The sequence below is a fragment of the Tetrao urogallus genome (assembly GCF_951394365.1).
Source record: "Tetrao urogallus genome assembly, chromosome: 11".
Lineage (NCBI taxonomy): Eukaryota > Metazoa > Chordata > Aves > Galliformes > Phasianidae > Tetrao > Tetrao urogallus.
This window is the reverse complement of record NC_136824.1, coordinates 16,686,718-16,693,477: the sequence shown is the minus strand read 5'-3', so window position 1 is coordinate 16,693,477 and position 6,760 is coordinate 16,686,718.

The following is a 6,760-nucleotide window of genomic DNA, read 5'->3' as shown; positions in this document are numbered from 1 at the left end:
TTGAATGTTCGATGTATACTACTACAGAGTGATATCAAATATGTATACTTTTCTGAGCAGGTGTGTTGCTGAAGATCAATGTTATTACAAAAGATTTAGTTGAACAAATTCTGTTCAGTTTGATTTCTATTCTCTTTTTTCTGGTTGTTATCTCTCAAAAAACAAAGCCACAACCAAAACCATATTAGGGAAGAAGAACAGAGCTTTCTGCAGGAGTATCTTTTAATACTGAATTAGCATTTTTTTTCCTTATTTTGAATTTAAATCATTCTATTTAGGTCTTAAAGTAGGACAGAGTCATGATCTTTAAAAAGAGACACAGCATTCTTTCTGCTGGAGCATATAACTAACCTGTAATAGATGGCATTCAAAGAACAAGTGTTAATCAAAGAACCCTCAAGGCCACAACACGCACATACAAACTTAAGACCTTTTTCCAGCAGAAAAATGCAATATTTTCTTAGTCTGCTCCGGTTTTCTGTGAGCGTTGTGTGCTCATGCTTTCAGACAGCTCTTAGGAAGGATTTGGAGCATCTGTGAAAATGTGACTGGAGAATTCTTTGTCATTTCATCGCTAGCTGTATTCTTAAACAGTTCTGACAGTGAGGTAGAGTTCCTGTTTAGGTGTGTGGATTTTTCTGGTGTGTTTTGTTGTTTGTTTTTTAATTGGCTTTTCTCTGTGCTCCTGCAGTGCTCTTTCTTGAGCTGTTGAATCTTAGTAATGTTAGATTGGCTCAGGATAGATTGTGATAAAACTAACGTTCAAACACTAGCCAGCAAATTGCTCAGCTCTGGGAAGGAGTGGTTAATTGGCAAAACAAACCAAAAACCAGTGGACAGGAGCAGTCCAGTGCATGAAGCTTCTGCTTCATCTCTTTCAGTTTCCTGAGAGCAGGTGGGATTTCTCTGGCAGGTGTCCTCTTGTAATGATTCTAAAAAGTTTAACGTGTTTGGGGAGAAATCTTGCATCTGTTTCACAGCACTTTTTTTTTTTCCTTGTGAATGTATTTATAGCCTTCTCTAAGCATATTATTAGTCAGTTTATCTGGGAGGGAAATATTTAATCAACAAGGTGAACGTAACTTGCAGGTTTTACTTTGACAGTTAATGTATGCCTCTTCCTACATAACTTCACATTAGCCAGCAAATCCTTGCCAGTGAGGGCACGTGGTGGAATCACCTTGACTTGTATGTCATGTGTCTAAAACGACCCCTACCTATCTTGTCTATTGTAAGGGGTAGGTTTTCTTTTTTCCTAGTTACTCTTGGTTGTTTACTTGAATTTGTTAGGCAGGGTTTTTTCATATTATTATTGCATGTACTGTATTCTTTTTACTTACAGTCAGTATTTGAATAGAAAAACGGGACCAGCTTTTCTAATTTTCTACTTATACTGTTTTTGGAAAGAGCTGGTCTCTAAATGAGTTTGTAATGTCCAGTATTTTTTTTCTCTTTTCATCTTATTTTTGTGTGTTAAATGAAATCTTTTCTAAGCTGAAGATCTTCCTTCTAGTGGCAACAGTTGAAATACAGAGGTGAAGACTTTAGATGTGTGTCTGAACTAGGAACTGGTTCTATGGCTTAAGACATTTTCATGCAGAATTCATTGAAGTCTTTGGGCTGCAAAGCTAAAACTAAAACGAACTGTTCAGGAGGTTCTGCAGATGACAAAACGTGACCTGCAATATTGCAGGGCCTCTTCTTTTTTACATTTGTGCTGAACTGTAAATTGTATTATTGTGATTCTTTATACAAATTGCTAATGGGTTGTATGGTGGAACAAAGTAGCTCTGTTTCTTATTCTGTTATGTGAATCTCCTACCCGAATAGTAGGAAATGATGCAAATTATGTTGTCCCTGGGTATTTTGTTAGTTATTGAAATGAGTTGGTGTTAGCATTATAAAATGAGTTGGTGTTCATTTACTGAAGTGCCAAGCAAGTTCATTTGGTTAAGAATACTTAGTTAAAATGTAAAAAAAATATATATATTGAAAGAGGCATCTGAGCAATGACTGCTAGAAGTCCACGTAGAACAGAAAAGCAATGCAAATAGCAGGAAGCTTACCTTGCTGTTACAGATGACTTCAGGCTAATGCTAGTTTTCTAGCAGTGCTTAATCTGGCAGCTTTGAGCAGTAGCTACAGTTGGGGCTATACAAAATACACAACCAGTATTTGAACCAAATGAACAGAGCAGAAGCACAGTGAGACCTGTCAGCCTGCAGAAGCTGAGCTGTGTAGGTATGAAGCGTTCACAACAGGGGAGAAATCTTCCAAAACAGTCTGAGGATTTAACATTCCTAGCAGCCACTTAGGAAGTGGACTTGTTAATGCAAATAAAGACTGTAGAGGATGTGTTTTTGTTGGTTTTTTTTTTTTTTTTTTTTAATTGAAGATCATGCACTTCCGTGCATTGAGTTTCTTATGCATGATTCCCAGTATGTTATGTAAACCAAACTGCTCATTTACATACTGTGGAATATTTCTCCATCTTTGTATTCTTATATGTGACTCTCCAGTGAAACTTCTGATTACTTGTTTAAAAATGTTCTGTTATCTTCTGTTAAATAGCCAGAATGTTGGTGCACAATACCTCTAGCTGTTAAGACTGCACAGTATTTCAGCTTTACCTGCATATGTGTCTATCATCAGCTGTTACCAGATTATTTTTTTACCAGGTATGTAATCAATAGAGTATTTGGTTGCCCTTTAGGTGTCTTTTGTGACAGATTCTTCTCTTGCCCTCAATCTTTGTAAACATGGTGAGATATTTCAGCAGAAAGGGAAATATTTTTGTTCGTTACGGCATCAAGAATGAATGAATTGTCCTAAATTTGATAAACTGAGTTGTATGATCAGTCATACTAAGGGGAGAAATGAGTGTTGAATCACTCTGATGAAACTGCATAGCTGTTTTGGTGAACCTTTCCTGAAGTGCCATGTTGAAAATTATGCGGTACAAGAAATTTGAATCACAAAACATGAGTGATGTTATTTTCATAAAGATTGATGTAAAATAAATAAATAGTTTACTTTGCATTACAGCTTGTTCTAGTTCTTCTTTCTTTCCTCTGACAGATGAAAATAATTGCAGGTGCCATTCGGAACAAATCCCAAGCAAGGCTTTTTGTCTGATAACATGATTTCAGAGAATCTCTATAGAGAAACAAGAAGATAGTGCATGCAGGTGATGCTGACTGGGTGCATTTGTGATTGGTGCCCTTGGCTTCTGTGGGAAAGTGTGGGGGGAGAGGGGAGATGAAATTTTCATGAGTGCTTACAGGGAACAGACTTTCTAAGAAACCTGAGTATTTGTATGCTATCTGCTGACACAGCCTCTTTAGCAGAATGTCAGTTCCTATCTTACTAAAGCCTTCAGTTGCTGAGTGTGTAATTTCAGCTGTCTTGAAAAATGGGAAATAAGACTTGGGATATTATTTTTAACTGCATGTTGAAAGAGATCTTCCATATTAGAAGTGAATAGTCCATATAGTTCTCTATCTCTTCTACAGGCAAGTTACAAGTAGATACTGGCACAGCTGGAAATCTAAGGATTTCAAAGCAGGATAGAGTGGCAGCTGAGGCAGAACATGACTGGCTTAAGGACCTCTTGTCCTCTGTACTGAAGGTTTAAGTCTGAGGAATAAAGAGAAAATTCTGCATGGGGAACAAGATCTCACTTGGACACTGAATGCAACCTACTCATGTTAAATATGTTGTACAGGCAGCTGTTAAAGAACAGCTGAGGCTCCTGTTTCCTCCTTGGAGCTGAGTTAACACATTTGTTCTCGACGGAATTGCAACAAAGATGTGAGTCCAGATGATGGATGTAGCTGCTAAATGTTGTTAAATATCTTATTGCTAACGAATTCATTTAGAAAGGATAAACACAGTTGATCGACTCTGTGAGTCCATATATGCAGAATCTCACCCTCTGTTCTGAGCCCCTCAGAGGTGCAGAGAACATGCTGAAGTCTGCTGGTGCTGTATTACAGTCTATCAGGTGTTCATGCTGGGGGAGTTCCAGGAGTGCTAAACATAGCTTCCTTATCTTCAGCTCCTTGACCTCACTGGAAGCAGAATCCAAGTAGCACTGATGCTTGAAGATTTCCCACACATGAAGGCCACGAAATATCTTCATTCAGATAATGAAAAGGAAGGGTGTGCTCTGCCTTGGAAGCTTTCCCCCTGCGAAAGAAGGCAAAAGGTTCAGTCGCAAAGAAGTTAATAGGGTGGTGTTTTCTGTTGTGATATAATGCAGTAGAAGCCATACTCCTTTCCAATTATGAATGTTTAACTGATGGCCAACTCTGCTCTGTCAACATGACTAGGTTTTCAAAGAAAGGATTAGACTAGAGAGCAAAACTCAGCACTAAATGCTAACCATGAAATTAAAAAAAAAAAAAGATAAAAAACAGCAACCACCAGCTATTTAATAAGAAGACTGGCTGTTCTTTACCCTACATGATTCTCGGGTTTTATAGAGAAGTGAATAGGTAATTTAAACGTTGAGTACTACAATACAGATGGGAAAATCCGGGGACTTTGGCCTTAATTCAGATGTCCAGTCTTGAACAACTGCATCCTGCCATTGTGTTTCAAGCAGGGAGTACTTTATGTAAGTATGAAGCAGTTTCATGTTTTTTTCAGTGAGTTGCAACTAAGACTTCCTGTTTGAGCTGATAAACTGACTCAGCGATGTCTTCAGGTGCCATGATTTGTGTTTAAATTGTGAAGTAGGCTATTGAGCTGTATTTATAAATGTAGGTGGTGGTTTTTGGTATTTACACGTGAAAATTCCCCTCGGAAACTTAAGGTATGAGCTTCTCTATCGCTTCTGGAAGAGGACTGGTGAGCAGACACTGCAGCATTTGCCTGCAGTGTTCAGTGACTTACCGGGTTGCTTGCGTTGCCTGCTTTGAAAGCTACTTAGCTTTCAATTTTCCTTCTTACTCTTTTGCCTTGATTGCCAGAAACATTGCAAAGAAATCTGAGTTAAAATGTTCTAAAGGTGTCTGAACAACTTCTAAGAGCAGTTTCTTATTTGTACAGAACCTGTGTTTTTGGCATGTAAACCCCATGGATGTAGTATTGTGAAGGAGATTCAGTATGCCTTTGTGTTTTTGGCGACTTTGTAGGGCTGATGAGTAGAAACTAAATTGAAATGAGGATTATTCAGGGTGTAGAGACTTGAAAAGTGCCTTTCACCTGTCAGAATGATTTGTGTCCTTTCTTGTGTGCCCCTTTCTCTGAGAATTTTGTAGAAGTATTGATGTAATTTTAATGTAATCATATCACATTGTGGAACTAAAGATGAGGAATTAAGGTTATTCTATTTCTGTTTATGAATTCTACTGGTGGCCTTTGAAAACTCTACCATTTCCTATCCTCCACCCTCTTAGTTATCAGATACAGCCACTAATTTTTTGAGTTGGGAGAGCTGGGTGGAACTGCTGGGCAGGAGCACAGTTGAGTCCGGTTCGCTTCAAGCAGATCTGAAGCCGAGTTTCTTTTTCTCTCTGATGATTAAAAGCATTGCCTTTAGGCTCTTGCCTAGTATAAAATTACTTTGAAATATGTTTTAGTAGTTTGTTATAATAGAAACAGCCTGCCTGCTTCTGCATAATTTCCTATTGCTTTATTTTATCTTTACTGCATGCAAAATTGAAAGTGAAGGCAGCATAGCATTTATATTCACTTCAGTTGTGAACAATGCCACATCAGTCTTCATTAACAAATGTTGGATATTAACCTGCCCAAGAGAAACTTAAGGAAACCGTACAGTATTTATCACAGTTACTGCCTGCCACATAGGGGGAAAAAATCTAGTTTTACTGGTCTGGGGAACGTCTTTAGGAGTAAACAAATAAAGGATGTAATTCCTGTTAGTCCACATTTGGTCCAGGTCAACTTGGGAAAAGTACAGCACATTTTTTTGCAGTAGTGCTCACTCATCTGTTTTGAGATCCACAGTGAGGACTGAGACCCATGCTGTCCCTTGAAATAACAGGAGATTGCACTGGGCAATGTTGAGTTGCAGGCCACATAGTAAATAATGTAAGCTTCTATGTAGGCTGCTCTGAAAGTAATGCCTTCTTTTTTTTCCATGGAAACTACAGCAGATACCATGAGCACAACAGCACTGTTTGCTAGAACTAATTCTCACACAACGCTGTTTTTCAGCAGCATTGCCACCCTTAGCTGTGCATTTTTGCCAGCGATGAGCAAGAGCCTGCATGCCATGCTTGTAAAAATAGATAAATGAATGAATTTCATGGTGTGACAGCTGTGTATGGCCTTCCTGAACACGGCTTGTTTGCACATGGCTGCTGCAATGCACCACCCCCAGCTCCCTGTGCACACATCCACTCTGTGCTCTCCATAAGCAGTCGGGCAGTGGCAGTGAATATCAGTGGTGCCGTTTTTTTCTGTGAGGAGGAATTCCATGACACACCTTTTCTTCAGCCGCACTTCTGTATCGCACGCCTTCTGTCTGCGTGCCCTTCTGCCCCTGTCTGCCTCAGGGCAACAGCGCGGGATGGAATGTTGGCGGGAAGGTGCAGCCTATACTGCCGTACCGTCAATATTTGCCTCCGTACCAAAACGGGAGGCATTATTTTCAGAGTAGCCCCTGTATTTGGGCTTGCACAGGCTATAGAACGAAGCTCGTACGAATGAACTGTGTTTCTAATGGATTCACCACCTCAGCCTTCTTTCCTTCAAATCGGTTTATTTTGCATTGCTTTCTCGTATCCCGAAC